Genomic DNA, 18,083 nt, shown 5'->3' on the forward strand with positions numbered 1-18,083 from the left:
TGCTGGAGTCATGGGTGTGTGTCATCATGTATATCATTACATTTTAAGTGGCTCAAAAACTTTTTAAGAATGCTATGATACATGTCAGTAACCAGCTCCCCTAAAGATCAGTTTTATCAGGGCACAGCCAAGATTGTTCTCTGCTTTGGTTCTCTAACAGCAGACCTATGTAGCACAAATAATAAAAACCCAGAGTTTAACCTGAAGATCAGAAGAGCAAAGCAGCCAAACCACTAGAGAGCTTTCACCTCTAAGAAACCCTCAAACTGAGAGAGAGCTAGTTCCTGTTTCATTCCAGTTTATATTCCTCTCTAGTACTGGGATTAAAGGTGAGAGCCTTTTACCACCACCTGAATCTGTTTATGCATTGATCCTGAGTAGCCCAGACCTTGTGACTTTGAACTCACAGAGAGCCATCTGCCTCTGTTGCCCAAATCCTGGGATTAAAGGTGTGTAACACCACTGCCTGGCCTCTTAGTGGCAAAATTTTACCTTCTGGTTTTTAGGCAAGCTTTATTTATAAAACATAAATTTAAAGTATCACTATAGAGCTAGTACCTGTAACTGAGGCTATGTACCTGTTTACGCTGTAGATTAAGAATGTTTACTGCCAAGTGACCTACTGGAAGGATTTGCTTACTTCTCGGACAACGCATAAGACACCTAACATAGCTTGCCTGAGTGCTGTGTGCTGTGGTCCTGATGATCACGGTTCTCCCTGGAGATCGGCACCCCAAAATAGTTCTATTTCCAGTTCGATGTTTGCATGTTTGACTAAAGAAAGCTGATGAGTAATGAGGGACTGTGAGTCCGAGTCAGGTGTGATACCACATACTTTTAATCCCAAAATTTGAGAGGCAGAGGCAGATGCATTTCTGTGAGTTGGAAGTTAGCCTGGTCTCCATGGTGAGTTCCAGGCCAATCAGGGCTGCATAGTGAGACCCTGTCCCCCATTTCTAAACAAGTACTATGGCTCCAATAATGAGATATTGAAAAGACATTATTTTTTGTTTATACTATATAGCATAGCATTTAAACCATTACAATTTAAAGGCCTAGCAACTCATTTACACGTTTGATGGATTTACACATTGATATCCCTCACCAAAAGTATCTGTAACATCTCCCATGAATGTCAGGGAACATACACTGCAACTATATACCTCGGTGGGCTGAAGAAGGATGAACTATTTGTCCCGTTAGTCCAGAGTTCAACAGAAGTCGTAACTGATCAGCAGGGCTGATGGTGGCATCCTGCGCTTGCTACACATAACCCAGGGGAACCCGAAGCCTGAGAGTGGGGTAAAAAGGTGAAAGAACACCCTGCTCCTGAGACCAGAGCCGAGGAAACACACCTTGCCCCTAACCAACTCAGAACTTGAAATCTAACCAATACCTGAGCACAAAATCCAACCAATCTCTGAACTTGTCCCAAGCTCAGGACTTGAAAGTCTACCAATCCCTTCCCTGAAAGTCTTCACCCTGGAAAGCTCTGCCCCTAAGAAACCCTCTATAAACCCTGGGCCTGTTCAGTTTGGGGCTGCCTTTTTCCACCTTGGCAGAGCCGCCACTCTCCTGGATTCCTCCCTCCCAATAAATCTCTTAGCTGAGATTTATTGTCATGACTTTATTTCAACAAGAGGCGTGGAGCAGAGCAGAGCTGTAACAATGTTCGCCTGAGTGAGCTGACCTGGAGCAGATCTGTAGTAGGAGGCCGCTTTTTTGTTCCCCGCTGCTCAGCCCCGAAATAATCACACAGAAGCCATATTATTTGCAATACTGTTTGGCCAATAGCTTAAGTGTATTTCTGGCTAATAACAAAGTGTATATTTTAAATTAATCCATCTCCATTAATCTGTGTATCACCACAAGGCTGTGGCTTACCGGGTAAAGTTCTGGCATCTGTCTCTGGCAGGGCTACATGGCTTCTCACTACTCCACCTTCTTTCTCCCAGCATTCCGTTTCACTTTCCCCTCCTATCTCTACTCTATCACAGGCCAAGACAGCTTCTTTATTCATTAACCAATAAAAGCAATACATATATATATATATGTATACACACACACACACACAGAGAAGGACTTCCCACATCAGTCTGTAACACTTCCCCTCCCCTCGCTGGAGCAGAAGTGTTACACTCCAGCAGAGCTGAGCAGATACCTTCCCTTCTGAGCTGTAGATATTCTTTGGCTTCCAACTGTCAGGATACCTTTATATCAGAGTTGTAACACTTACAACAGAGCAAAGAAGACAGCTTGAAAAAAATCCTGGGAAAATTGTGCCTAGATGTCTTTGACAGAGCAAAAGAAAATGAGAAAGCAGATCACTCATTTATAATTTCAGTTCAGCTGTCTCTTGATCTATCACTGGAATAGTGACTTCTTTTAATGAGCCAAGTTGGTGAATGTTGAATTAACTTCTTCACACTAGCCCGATGTGTTAGGACTAGCAACATGTTAAATACACGAAAGTACAATTTAACCCTTTGATAATTCATTTTTGAGACAAGATCTATTTTGTTTATGGTTTTGTTTGTTTGTTTCAGACAAGGTTTCTCAGTGTAGCCTTGGCTGTCCTGGAACTCACTCTGTGTAGATCAGGCTGGCCTTGAACTCACAGAGATCCACCTGCCTCTGCCTCCTGAGTGCTGGGATTAAAGGCATATGCCACTACTGCCTGGCTGAGACAAGACCTCTTACATCCAGGCTTGTCTTGAACTCACTCTGGTTGAAGATGGCCTTGAATTTCTGATCCTCCTGCCTTCACTTCCAGTATTATAGGTATGCACCACCATACTCGGCTTCAGATTGTGCAGGGGATCAACCTAGGGCCAAGCACTCTGCCAACTCAGCAAATTATTAAATAAAGAAACAAAACCCTAAAATTATTGACCCTGAAGTTTTGAATTGCTAGAAGAATCTATTGAGAAGGAAAAACTAAGAAGTTGCCTAAGAGAACTCAGTAATCATAGCATTACTTTCTTTGATATGATACAGTATGGCAGCTTGTCTCTCTCTCTCTCTCTCTCTCTCTCTCTCTCTCTCTCTCTCTCTCTCTCTCTCTGTGTGTGTGTGTGTGTGTGTGTGTGTGTGTGTGTGTGTGTGTGTGTGTATGTGTTTGGCTGGTTGTTTGGTTTTGGGGTTTGGGTTTTGGAGACAGGGTTTCTCAGTGTAGCCTTGGCTGTTCTGGAACTCACTCTATAGACCAGGCTGGTATCAAACTCAGAGATTCACCTTGCTCTGATCTTGAGTGCTGGGATTACAGGCGTGCACCACCATGCCCAGCTGTAGCTTGTGTATGTGTGTGTTTTTAAATTCTTAAATGGTAGGAAACCTGGAGCTGTAGAGATGACTCAGTGATTAAGAGCACTTGTTGCTCTTGCAGACAACCTGAGTACAATTCCCAGCCCCCACATGACAGTTCACAATCATCTAACCCCAGATTCCTGGAGATCTGCCTCCCTCTTCTGACCTTCCCAGACACTGCACACAGAAATACACGCAGACAGAACATCTATACATATAAAATATGTCTTTAAAAAATTAGAAAACTGCCAGGCTGTGCTGGCTCATGCTTTGAACTCCAGCACTCAGAGGCAGAGGCAGGCAGATCTCTGAGTTTAAGGCAAGCCCCACAGCTCCTTCTACACTGGCCTACAGAGTGAATTACAGGACAGTTAGGGCTACACAGAGAAACCCTGTAGTGGGAATCTAGTAGAGACATTGTATCTAGGGTAAATGTTAGAAAGAAAAGTTGTTTCTCATTGTATCTGGGGTAGCAGTAGAATGAATTAGTGTTTGTACTAATATGAAGGTTCCTAGACCTTGAAGAAATCATAGTAGAAACCAGTGGTTGTTTTCTATGATTTATGAGGTTGTTTGTCTGAGGACATTTTCCATCCATTGCATGACACTGGTCACAAGACTATCCAGGCACACTTGGAGGTCTTGAATTACTGGGTACCACACACAGTACACAATAAGGACTAAGGTTGCAGGGGTGTGAGGATTTCCTCAGAGAACATATAGGATAGATCAAAGGGGCTTTGGTATGAGGAACTTGTTGTACCCCAAGCACAACCTTTGTGTACAATCAATGAATATGCTTCTGAGTGGAGATTTGAGTTTCAGTTCACAGAAACTGTTCCTCCCTGCTTCCAGAGAACCTAAAATTGCATTCTAAGGTGACTCTCCTTTTTTGAATGGTCCACACAACACAGAACACCCAACAAAACCCTGTCTTGAAAAACCAAAAACAATAAACAAAGAAAGAAACAAATTTAAAAAAAAAAGGGAAAGGAATTAGAAAACTACTATACAGTACATTAAAAAGAAAAATCCTGGGGCCTGATCCTCAGTACACCACAGAACACCAGAGACGCACTGTATGGTAGACACAGTACCTGAGTGCTGTACAGAACACCACCGACTGTGCTGTATGGTAGATACAGTATCTGAGAGCTGTACAGAATACCAGCGACTGTTCTGTATGGTAGATACAGTATCTGAGAGCTGTACAGAACACCAGAGACTGTTCTGTATGGTAGATACAGTATCTGAGAGCTGTGAGATGCTTCTGCATGACTCTTTCTCCCATGTAGCCTCTTGTCTACAGTCTCTGTTGGTCCTTAGTCAGTGTTACTGATAACTAGTCAGATTAAAGAGCAAAAACAACTCAAGACTACTAGCTGTTTCTTTACTCCTCACAGGTACCCCATATCAAAGCTGGAAGGGCATGGCCTAGGGGAGTAGCCCGATGCCGGTATGCATTGCTAGCATGTGCAGGGCTCTGGGATGGATTCCTCAGAACTGCAAAAGAAAGCAATCCAGTTGTCTCTACTCATCCTTGGAGCACTTCTTCCTAAGCCTGGACCCTAGGTACACCAACCCAAAGGCAATAGACAGTAGAGTCTGGCGTAAGCAAAGTCATCTGGCCAAACAGTTGATGCTCAGTGTGGTAGCAATCGGCCCTCATGAGCTCAAAGGAACAGGCACTATTAGAAGGTTGAAGTAGGTACGTCCTTGTTGGGGAAAGTGTGTAACTGTGGGAACAAGTTTTGAGGTTTTCTATGCCCAAGATACCACCCAGTGTTTGAGTTCATTTACTGTTGCTTTCTGATCAATATGTAGCCAGCACTATGTCTACCTGTACTTCTGCCGCCATATTCCCAGCCCCCATGCTCCCCGCCATGGTAGTAATGGATTAAACCTCTGAAACTGTAGGAAGCCACCTCAAATCAATGTTTTCCTCTATAAGAGTTGCCGTGGTCATGGTTGTCTCTTCATAGCTGTAAAAACCCTAAGACACTCAGAGACTGACTCTGAGTCCAAAGCAATAGGCATTGCACTTTCAAAAAGCCCTGGTACTTACTACCCAAGCATGAAGAATTTCCCGTGTTCCTAGGTGCAACTTCTAGCCTCACCTCATGGTGGCGCTGGTCTTCTATCCTTGTAGAACCACGCCAATCCTCACCCGGCCCAGCCTATCCGCACGCAGCAGTTGCTACATAACCTCAAAGATCTCTTCCGTAGTCTTTATTAAATTCTCTGTTGAAAAAGCTACAAGGGTCAGACACACACGCTAGGAAACAAATTTGGAAGACTCTCTCTGTCAAAAACAAATAAGAATCTTTTAAAAATAAAATAGGTGTGCCCAGATTTTTTTCATTCTGCAACATATACAAAATAAGCAAGTGAATTTCAGCACAGACATTTTTTGTGTGGTTACATGTATATTTGTAGAGGCATAGAAAGCACCATCTTGTTTACTGACGTTTCGTGCAAGCCCCGCTGAGATAACAGGTGTCTGGGATCTAGGCTTCTCACCACAGGCACATGGTGGTTTGAATAGGAATGGCCCCCATAGGTTCATACATTTGGACATTTGATCGGTAGGAAGTGGAGCTACTTGACAGGGGTTAGGAGGTGTGGCCTTGTCGGAACAGGCGTGGCCTTGTTGGAGGAAGTGTGCCACTGAGGGAGGGCTTTGGGGTTTCCAGTGCTCAAGCCAGGCCCATGGGCTCTACCTGCCGCCTTCGGATCCATGCCTGCCTGTGTGCCGCCAGGTTCTCTACCCTGAAGATAAGGAACTAAACCTCTGAAACTGTGAGCAAGCCTCAGTTAAATGCTTTCTTTATAAGAGTTGCCGTAGTCATGGTGTCTCTTCACAGCAATAGAACACCGACTAAGACTGGGTCAGAAGCGCATGCTTGTTTGTCGTTAGTCTAAGAAGACCCCTGCTAACCGGTTCACTAATATACCACCAGAGATTACAAAAGAGCATAATATATTGTTGCATTTGGAAATGGTGGGTTCCTTCATAATACCCCAGTTGTGTGCTACAGTGGTAACCATGTGGTCCTGCAGAGACAGCAAAAGCACCGAGAAAAACTAGGGAGGTAACCTGTATCTCATCACCAAAACAGAAATCCCAAAACTTCGATCATTTGCTGCAGCTCCTGTGAGACATCACAGGATGAGTGCGGGCTGAGCAAGGTCAGCATTTAACCAATGGATGCTGCAAAGTGACCCCTTGGGCCACACTGGTGTGGGTCAGTGGCAGCATCGAGTTATGGAGCTGTTTCACGGCACAGAGAGCCTCCCCAGCCAAGCTCAGAATCTAGCCTAAACTCCTTTGCCTGGCATCCAGGACCCCAGGAATCAGCTCCAATGTGCCCGGCTCAGGATTCTGAGAGAGCCTTTACAGAGGACTGCAGATGGGGGCTTTCAGCTAAAAAGACTGATCATAGTTCTGGACCCTGGCTGTCCTAGCTACTTATGTTGTTGTTGTTGTTATTTGTTAGTTTGTTTTCAACTTGACACAAGCTAGAGTTACTGAGAAGAGGGAATCCCAATTAAGAAAATGTCTATCAGATTGGCCTGTAGGTGTGCCTGTGTGGGCGTGTTCTTAAAGATTAATGCGGACAGTCCCTGCCCACTGTGGGTGATGCTACACCTCGGCAAGTGGTCCTAAGTGGTTTAAGAACGCAGGCTAAACAAGTGATGAGGAACAAGCCAGTAACCAGCATTTCTCCATAGTCTCTGCTTCAGTTCCTGCCTCAAGGTTCCTGCCACAAGGTTCCTGCCCTGCTTAAGTTCCTAGCTGATTTCCTAAAGGCAGATTTGTCTGTATCCCTGAAGCCTCTCCCAAATAACCACACGGAGACTTATTAGTAATTAGTAAAGCTGGCTAATAGCTCGGCTTGTTAGTAGATAACTTACGTTTTAAATTAGCCCATATTATCTACACTCTGCCACATGGCAGTAACTTCTTTCAGCATGACACATTCATTTTGCTTCTCTCCTCAAGAATCCCATGACTCCACTCTTCTTCACAGAATCCTCCTAGTCTGGCTCTCCACCCAATCTCTTCCCGCACAGTTATAGGCCAGTGAGCCTTTTACTAACCAATGAGAGCAATACAGATTTACAGTGAGCAACAACTATGCCACAGCAACTTCCCTCAGTGATGGACTAGAATTGCTAATTTTGTAAAAGAAAACATTTAATGAGGACTTGGTTAGTGTTTTGGAGGGTTAGTCCATTATCATCATGGGGAGAAGGAGGCAGGCATGGTGCCAGAGCAATAGCTTTACATCCTAACCTCAAATCAGCAGGCAGAGGGAGAGAGACACTAGACCTGGAATGGGCTTTTGAAACCTTAAAGCTCACCCTCAGTGACACACTCCCTCGAAAATGGCCACACCTCCTCCAACAAGAACACATCTCCTAACTCTTCTCAGTTTCCCTAAGTGGGGACCAAACATTCAAATACATGAGCTTTGGGGAGCCATCCTCATTCAAACCTCCACATTATTAAAATATGCACAGCATACATATTTTATCGCAGCAATACAAAGCCGAACTATGACACCAACAGCCTGGTATCAAGCTGTTGATATGTTTCATTTCTTCTGAGGCCTCTCTTGAATTGTCATTGGCTGCTTCCGCTGGGTGTTCTTACATGTCTTTGCCCAAACTTCCTCTTCTACAGTATTGGGTTAGGTATTACCCTGAAGACTACATAGGAACTTCACTTAAAGACATTATCTTCATATATGGTCTCATCTGAAGTACTGGGATTATGTCTTGAACATAAGGGGACAATTCAGATGATACCATCATCCCTATGTATGTCCTGGTCTCTCACGTTAATGCTTTTTTTAAATTAATTTTATTTTGTCTTTACATTCCAACCAAAATTTCCCTTCCCTCCTCTCCTCCACTTCTCCTCTGCTGCCCCCCCCCCCCATCACTCTTCCATTTCTATTTAGAAAAGGGCAGGCCTCTCATGGATATTGACAAAACATAGCATATCAAGTTACCATAGGATTAAGCACCTCCCCTCATATCAAGGCTGGACAAGGTGACCCGGTAGGAGGAAAGGTTACCACCTATCCAACTCGACACCTTCTTTCTCTTCAGAAAACAAACAGGCAATAAACAACAAAACAAATTGTGGTGGGAACTTTTCTTTGGAACTGCCCACTCCACAGAGACTTATTATTAATTATACAAGCTCAGCTGATAGCTAGACTTGTTCCTACTTCATTCTTATAACTTAAATTAACCCATATCTTTTATTCTACATCCTTTTATGTGGCTCAGTTACCTTTACTTTGTACTTCCCATACTGACAACTCTACCTTTCTTCTTCCCAGTCTGCTCTGTGTCTGACTGTCTTACCTACACCTCCAGCCTAGCTAATGACTGCTCAGCTTTTTATTAAACCAATAAGAAGGCACCTTGGCAAAGACACATCTTCACAGCGTACAGAAAGATTATTCTGCAATAGCAAGACAAAACAAAAAAAGGAAACTGCACAATTTAAACAGAAAAAACACACACACACACACAACCATAAAAACGCAAAATTGGAAACCATAATATACAAGCAAAAGACTGGTAAGATAAAAAAAATACTCAAACAAAGCAATGTGAAATTTTTAAAAGTCTACAAAAATATCATTGAGTTCATTTCATTTTGTGTTGGCCATCTCCTACTGGGCATGGGTCCTAACCTTAAGTGTGGTTTGTATCCCCAGTGAGACTCCATTAGCGAAAACTAACTTCTCCTTTGCAAGTAGGTAGCAACTGGAGATAACTTTTGGTTAGGAAGTGGAACTCATGTCCATTCCTCCCTCTCGGAGCTGGGACCCCCTCGGGCAGATGCCTGCTGCCTTAGTATCTGAGAGTTCATATATGCATCAGTCCTGTTGTATCTGGGAGACACTTGTTTTCTTGGTGTTATTCAGTCCCTCTGGCTCTTACAGTCTTTCCCCCTCTTCTTCCCCATAGCTCCCTGATTCCTGACATGAAGGTTTGATGAAGACATTCCATTTAGGACTGAGAATTCCACAGCTTCTCACTCTCCGCACGTTGCTCAGCTGTGGGTCTCTGAATTGTCTCCATCAGCTACAAGAGGAAGTTTCTCTGATGATGCTGAGCGAGGCACTGATCTGTGGGTATAGTAGAATGTTGTCAGGAGTCATTTTATCCTTATGGTCTATAACAGAACATAGTCTTTGGTTTCCCCCTGGGCCCATGGCCTATCTGGTCTCTAGTTCTTGGCTACCTAAGCAGCATCAGGCATGGGTTCTATCTTGTGTAGTGAGCCTGAAATCCAAGCAAAGAATGGTTGGTTAGTCCCACAATGTACTATTGCAATAGTATCTAATAGTATTGCACCAGTGTGTCATGTAGACAGTTGACCTGTTTCTCAGCCATTTGTGTTTCATCTTTTGAGAACTCTCTTTTTAGTTCTGCACCTTTTTAAAATTTGAGATATTTGATTGCTCGATGCCCAGGGTTTGTTTTTTTAGTTCTTTATGTATTTTAGATATTAACCCTCTGTCAGATGTGTCAAGCTCTTTTTACACTCTGTAGGTCCTTTCTCTGTCTGAATGATGGCGTCCTTTACCTTACAGGAGCTTTTCAGTTTCTCAGACCCTGCTTATTAATTGTTGCTCTTTGTGCCTGTGTTATCAGTGTCTGACCAGTTTTCTTAAGGGTGGACCTCAGAAAAATCTTTCTCAGTCACCATGGCAACCAGCCCATTCCCCAAGAAGGCATTGCCCCGTCCTCCCCCCCCTTTCTTGTCTAAAGCCCTCTTACTAATGAATTCTATTTGTACTCAGAGTCCCCCACACTTCAGTCTCTAAACAAAAGCTCTGGTAAGTTCTAACAAATGTCATAGAATTGACAAGAAAAAAAATAGGAAAAGGGCAATGTTGAAATATGGTTAAATAAACTATATTGAGGTCTTTCTTTCTTCATAAGCAAAAACCCAGAGTTCTTACATTCTTATATCTGTTGAATATTAAGAAAGGAGTACTTTGGCTGTCTTCCATTAAACATTTAGGACTGCCCAATAAACTCCCAAGGGATGTTGGCAGTTTAAAATAGATGCCCATGAATCCAAATAAAATGAATCTCTATTTGGTTAGAATATGAAGGAATCATTCTTTTTTATTTTCGATTTTAATTTATATTTTATACATATATTATAACTATACATTGATAATACTCTCACATCATACATGTTGGAGTTTAGACCAATTAATTTTTGACTCAGCTCCTAAACTTCCAGTTCTCCATCAGAAGTCATTTCCTCTGGTTGTCACAGCGTTGAGGGCTTAAGTCAACAGGAATGCATTGTTTTGCAGTTTTAGTCTACAGACTCGCAGCCCTAGTGTTGAAAACAGGCCAGATATCATCCGCTGAGTAGAACTCCGTTGTGTAAATGTACCACACTTTCCTTGTCAATTCTTCGGGTGAGGGGAGTCTAGGTTGGTTCCATGTTCTGCTTATGACAAATAATGCTGCTATGGACAAATGTCCTGTGGTATGATTGAGCATCTTTTGGGTATATGACCAAGAGTGGTATTGTTGCCTCTTGAGGTAAACCGATTCCCAATTTTCTGAGAAACTACCATACTGATTTCCAAAGTGGCTGTACAAGTTTGCACTCATACCAGCAGTGGGGGAGTGTTCCCCTTACTCCACATCCTCTCCAGCATAAGCTGTCATCAGTGCTTTTGATCTTAGCCATTCTGACGGGTGTAAGATAGTGTCTCAGAGTCATTTTGATTTGCATTGTCCTGATGGCTAAGGATTTTGAACAATTCCTTAAATGTCTTTCAGCCATTTGAGTTTCTTCTGTTGAGGATTCTCTGTTCATATCTGTACTCCATTTTTTTTTAATTGGATTATTTGGTATTTTGATGCTTAGTTTCTTGAGTTCTTTATATATTTTGGAGATCAGCTCTCTGTCAGATGTGGGGTTGGCAAAAATCTTTTTGTAGCATGAGTTCTAATTGATCTTATTAAGTAAACCTGGAGCCAGATATTGGGGTGAAATTTGAAGGATCAGAGAAACAGTGTGGCTAAGCCACTAGAGAGACCTTTTACCTCTACCAGTGCTCACACTGAAGGGGCAATCCTATTCTCAGACTGCATCCTCGGACCGTAGGGACAATCCTCAGTCTTCATTGAGCTTTCGCCTCCTCCTGCCTTATATTCCTCTCTCTGCCCAACCATATTACTGCTGTCTCCATCTCCCTAGTGCTGGGATTAAAGTCGTGGGATTCCAAGTGCTGGGATCACCTTTATGTGAGCTCTGTTTCTCTTTTAGACAGATTCAATCTCATGTTGTCCAGGGTGGTTTTGAACTAACAGAAATCCCTCTGTCTCCCGAGTCCTGGGATTAAAGGTGTGTGCCACCACTCCCCTGGTCTCTAGAGGTTTGGCTCTGCCTTCTGATCTTCAGGCAAGCTTTATTTATTAGAACACAAACAAAATATCACTTCCCATCTTTTTTTCCATTCGTTTTGTCTTATTTACCCTGTCATTTGCCTTACAGAATCTTTTCAGTTTCAGGAGGTCCATTTATTAATTGTTACTCTCAGTGTTTGTGTTACTGGTATTATATTTAGGAAGTGGTCTTCTGTGCCAATATGTTCAAGGCTACTTTATTTGCAAGCAAATTGATGAAACTAGAAAAAACCATCCTGAGTGAGGTGCCCCAGACCCAGAAAGTCAAACACAGTATGTATTCACTCATAAGTGGATATTAGATATAAAGCAAAGGATAACCAGGCTACAGTGCACAACCCCTGAGAAGCTAGGTAACAAGGAGGACCCTAAGAGACACATGTATGGATGGCTGTGGGGAAGGGAAATAAAAAAATCTCCTGAATAAATTGGGAGGGGGAAGGAGGGGTGAAGAGGGGAGGGGAGGTAATAGGGTGGTTGAGTTGGAGAAGGGACAGAGAGGGAGAGCAAGGAAAGAGATATCTTGATAGAGAGAGCCATTATAGGGTTAGGAAGAAGTCTGGTGCTAGGGAAATTCCCAGGAATCCACAAGGATGACCCCAGCAAAGACCCCTAGCAATAGCGGAAAGGGTGCCTGAACTGGCCTTGCTCTGTAATCAGATTGGTGATTACTGTAATTGTCATCATAGAACCTTCATCCAGTAACTGATTGGAAGCAGATACAGAGATCCACAACCAGGCACTGGGCAGAGCTCCCACAGTCTAGTCAAGGAGAGGGATGAGGCATTATATGAGCTAAGGGGTCAAGATTATGACGGGGAAACCCTCGAAGAGCTGACCCAAGCTAGTGGGAGCTCACTGATTCTAGACTGATAGCTAAGAACCTGCATAAGACCAAACTAGACCCTCTGAATGTGGGTGGCAGTCCTGTGACTTCGGCAGTCTGTGGAACCACAGGCAATGGGAGCAGAGGATTTTTCCCCAGTGCATGAATTGGCCTTTTATAACCCATTCCCTATGGAGGGATAACTTGCTCAGTCATGATACAGAGAAGAGGAGCTTGGCCCTGCCTCGACTTGATATGCAGACTTTGTAGATTACCCATGGGAGGGAGGCCTTACCCTTTCTGAGGAGTAGATGGGGGACTAGGTGGGGGGAATGTAGAAGGGCAGCCGGAGGGGAGGGAGGGTTAACTGTGTTTGGTATGTAAAATGGAAAAAAAAAACCTTTTAAATAAAAAAATAGTGAGAAAAAAAAGAAATGAAAACATATCATCCCTCTGGAAGTCACTAGAGGGGGATCTTTCCTCAACTCTGCCAGCAGCTAGGTCGGCTTCTGGTGGCCACCCCAGACTCCCAGCTTGTTCCAATCCTCAAGAGGCCTTTCTTTCTCCTTTGTTCTGTACCGTCGTCTTCCCTATCTTCCCCTGTGAGAAGATGTCTTTATCCAAGTTTCCTGGACTCCAGTGACGCTGAGTGAGTCTGCCCTTAAATCCGTGTGTACAGACCACATCTCTCCACAGACTCACAGCCTCAGGCAGAACGGGTTAGGTCTTTGCGATATCTCTTTCGAAGGGAAATGGGGCGTACAGCTCAATCCCTTCTGCCCCAGCGCCACGTGTTCCTTTTGTTGACTTGGAGCTCAGCAGCTCCTCACTGGCTCTCCTAAATCACCACACCTGCAGGGAGTGTCTCTATTCCCCCTCATTTCCTGTCCATTTCACCAACATGATGGACTGAGCTGCCTAGAAACCCACTTCAGTGGTTGCTGCCCTTGGCTGCAGCATCACGAGATTGCAGCAAGGTCCGCGATCGCAGCACACACACGTTTGACGTGGACTCTTTGTTCACCCCGTGGCTCCAAGAACCATGGGTACGAGAAAACCGGAAAGGACCAGGCGTGTGTGGATACTGGAAGTCAGTGTTGGGTGTTTTTAATCACTTTCCTGCTTGTTTTAAATTTACACTTGTTTGTTGGTTGGTTTGCCTGCTTGTTGTGTAGCGAAGGGGAGTACATGGTGCAGACAGTGCCAGGGTAGAGGTCAGAAGAAAGTTTACAGGCCTCCACCATGTGGGTCCTGGGATCTAATTCAGTCTTGGTCGGAAGTGCCCATCCTCCTGAGCTGTCTTTCAGGCCCTATACCTTACGTTTTGAGACCAGGTCTTTCACTGGAGCTGGAGACCAGTGTTTCACTCAGTTGGCTCAGGGCTAGGCTTGCCGGTCATCCGGCATTTTCTGATGTTCTCACAGTGAAAGCTTTCAAGCTGTTTACCCTGAGAGCCATCTCCAGCGGGAGCCATCTCCAGCTAAGATCTGTTCATTTTGATGAAAAATACATTTCTCTTGCACTCTGACTTGGGTTTGATATTTGCTCCCCTTCTGGAACCCTCTCCCAACCTCTGCCTTGATGTTTGGATTGCCTTCAACAGTGTGGCTGCATCTTGATCGTGGGCAGATAGGATTCTTATACACTAGCCCACTCCACCCCCAACCCCCACCCCATGTTTGGGCTCCATCCTCCTTGCATGCTGCACCTGGACTGGGGTTCTTACAGATGTCTCTGAATGCACTCATATCCTGTGTTTTCATGAGAGGCACTGACAGGCACACATGGTATTTTGGAAAAGGGAAGTTTAATAACTAAAGCACACACACACACACACAACCAACAACAACAAAAAAAGAAAAACAAAAACAAACAGTAAACTTTTCCTATCTGCCAAACTCCCCTAAATGCAGATGCCAATCCTTTCGAGACACTCGCAGTTGGGGGTCAGCCTGAGTCCAAGGTCACTTATAGCTGAGGAGTTCAGCAGGTCAGGACCCTTTCCACCAGAGCAAACAGCTGCACTGAGCCTTACAGCTGGGCTCTAGCCTGTCTGCCCCAAACTTGCCCTCCTGTTCCTGGGAGAGCTGCAGGGAGAGATCCTCACCCCCACAGCAGGCAGGTGAGCAGAGCAGACTGTCCAGAGTCCCTCTTCAGACTTCTCCAGACTGTCCCCTCGGTAGGACCCTGGGGCAATCCTGAGCCTTTCAACCAACACAGCTTCCCAAGAAAGAGTTCAGGGCAGGGAATTCCAACAGTTCTCACTTCCTGCCTCCTAGAGTCCCTGGGGGCTCCACTGGGGGCCCGCCCCTTCCCCTGGCAGTTGTAAACCAAAAATTCCCATCTCCCTTTTTCTATTTTGGGTTAGATTTCTGTCATCAACAACTGAGATTCCTCGTGAGGAATGTCCAATCATCCCATGCCCTCAGTCAGTCAGCGAAAGGCCGTCGTAGGCCGTGGCTTCCTCCATCTCCACAGCCTTGTGCCTCTGCTTGCTCCTCTGCATCCCTATGTGATACCGAGGCTGAGACTCAAGAACTTGTGTGTAACCCTGGCAGACATGCAGAGTGACAGCTGCTTGGATTAAATACCTTTCACTTGCCACAATCTCATGTAGCCCAGGCTGACCTCGGGCTCGTGGTGCAGTTACGGATGACCTTGAACTTCTGACCCTCCTGCCTTCACCTCCCAGTGTACCGTTCTGCAGGTGTGTATCACTACACCTGGTTTATGTGGTTCTGAAGTGGAACCCAAGGCCTCAGGCATGCCAGGCAAACACTCCACCACCCAAGCTATCTCTCCAGAGAGAGAAATGAAAACATAAATTCCCATTTCAAAATGTATATCAAAATCATAAAACTCTGCCGAAGAGGGAGCCGTTTTACCTAAGCTGATGTAAGAGAGTAAACGCTGAAGAAAGCAATCGAGTGGCCTACCACGAAGACTGTGACATAGGCGGCTTTTGTGCTCACTTGTTGCCTCTGCAGGCCGCTTTCTGAGAACGTACAAGGACGTTAGTGTACACGTGATGTCACACTGTGAGACAAAGAATGCTGTTGTGAGGTGCCCAGAGACGACGCATTTCCTCAGCAGCTCAGCGCCCAAGGAGCCTAAATCCACGGTTTTCATTTCCACGTTTATCTTGTCATCGTCTTAATATGATACCGTTGTTGTCTTTTTAAATCGCATTCACACGCAGGCATTTATGTACTGTGCAGAATCCTAACAGGCCTTGTGGGCCAATAGGGAAATTCAAGGAATGATGTCAGGTCTGGAAAAGGACTTTCATAAGTATAGCTATATTACAGTAGATTTGTATTTTTATTTCACATTTTTTTATTTTTACATTATACGCATAGGTGAGGGTGTGTGTGTGAGATGAGAATCACATGACAATACTGTGGGAGACAGAAGACAACTGGCGAGGTTTCCTCCTCCCATCCTGTGTGTGCCAGGGATAAAACTTGAGTCTTGGCAGCAAGCACCTTTATCCACGGAGCCATCTTGACGGCTCACAGTAAACCATTTTTTAAAAACCGTCTACTCATAAAAGATTCATGGAGCTGCCACTATATAGTGGATACTTACTTGTGTAGTTTTTGCTGATGGACAGAGACTAGTTCCGGCCTCGGCCACGGTCTCAGACCAGGGTATGAGAGAGGTTAAAGCTAACATGATCACGTGTGTCCCCGTGCATGTTCCCCAGGGCTTCCGCTCGCTTCTGTTCTTCCCTCATATCTGACATATCTGCGGACACACTCAGCTGTTGAGCTGGCCCCATCCCTCATTTCCGGAGGCTGTGATACACAGCATCATCTGATCCAGACGTGACAGAAGTCGAGTCGTGAAGTAGTCTCCTGGCTCCTGAGGGAAGGAAAGGTCAGGAGTGATGATCAGGGCGGCAAGAGGTCCTGGGGGCCCAGGGATGTGGTAGCTTGGGGCCTTCGAGAGAAGTACTTGCTGGATCATCTCCTCTGAGCTGTGAACTAGACACTGAATAGCACACATTCCTGTCTTTTCTCCTCTGTTGACTCCCCCGCCCCAGTGGAAGTGAACTTATATCTTCCACTTCTCTTCTGTCTGGGATGAGTCTCGAAGCCATGTCAGAACACTTGCTCTCTGGGGACCGAGTGGGATAGGGTTCATCTTAGATGGTAACAAAGTTCCATATATATATATTTTTTTCTTTACTTATTATTTTTGAGACTGTGTAGCCCTGGCAGGCCTAAAACTTACTGTGTAGACCAAACTGGCCTCAAACTCATAGAGATCCACCTGCCGCTGCCTCCTGAGTGATGAGGTTCAAAGCATGCCAAACTTGGTGTCCTTTTGAAGAAAAGATCTACATATATTTTATAAGTATGTGTGTGTGTGTGTGTGTGTGTGTGTGTGTGTGTGTGTGTGTGTACCATGTCTATGCAGTACCTGGGGAGGCCTGAAGAGGGCATCAGATCCTCTGGAACCTGGTTTACAGGTGGTTGTGAGCAAATACCCGTAACCATCAAGTCATCTCTCCAGCTCAAGTCTTAAACCTTGATGGAGTGTGATCATCCAACAGATGTATTCATTTGTCAAAACTCAGCAATTTATATTTAATATTTTTGCTTTTTTTGTGGTTTTTCAAGACAGGGTTTCGCTGTAGTTTTTTAGAACCTGTCCTGGAACTAGCTTTTGTAGACCAGGCTGGCCTAGAACTCACAGAGATCTGCCTGCCTCTGTCTCCCGAGTGCTGGGATTAAAAGCATGTGCCACCACTGCCAGGCCTTATTTTCGCATTTTTATATGTGTATATCACATATATAGAAGAAATATTGAATTCTAGTTAATGGTAAGTAAGCTGAAACTACAAAGGGGGACATACATCCATGGTGGAAACTTATTTTGCAGTGCATCAAAATCAGAAGTATTTCTATATGAATGAGAGCTTAAGTGGATGGATGGGAAAATGGATGTATGGATGAATGTACGGATGGATGGATGGATGGATGGATGGATGGATGATGGATGGATGGATGGATGGATGGATGGATGTACAGATGGATGGATGGATGATGGATGGATGGGTGAATGTACAGATGGATGGATGGATGATGGATGGATGGGTGGATGATGGATGGATGGATGGATGGATGATGGATGGATGGATGGATGATGGATGGATGGATGATGGATGGATGGATGGATGGATGATGGATGGATGGATGGATGATGGATGGATGGATGGATGGATGATGGATGGATGGATGGATGGATGATGGATGGATGGATGATGGATGGATGATAGATGGATGGATGATAGATGGATGGATGATGGATGGATGATGGATGGATAGATGATGGATGGATGGATGGATGATGGATGGATGATGGATGGATGATGGATGGATGGATGATGGATGGATGGATGATGGATGGGTATGTGAGTGGAAGGACAGATAAATGCATGGTTGGATGAAGGAAGGATGGTGAATGACAGGTGGATAAA

This window comes from Microtus pennsylvanicus, chromosome 16 (genome assembly GCF_037038515.1).
Source record: "Microtus pennsylvanicus isolate mMicPen1 chromosome 16, mMicPen1.hap1, whole genome shotgun sequence".
Classification (NCBI taxonomy): domain Eukaryota; kingdom Metazoa; phylum Chordata; class Mammalia; order Rodentia; family Cricetidae; genus Microtus; species Microtus pennsylvanicus.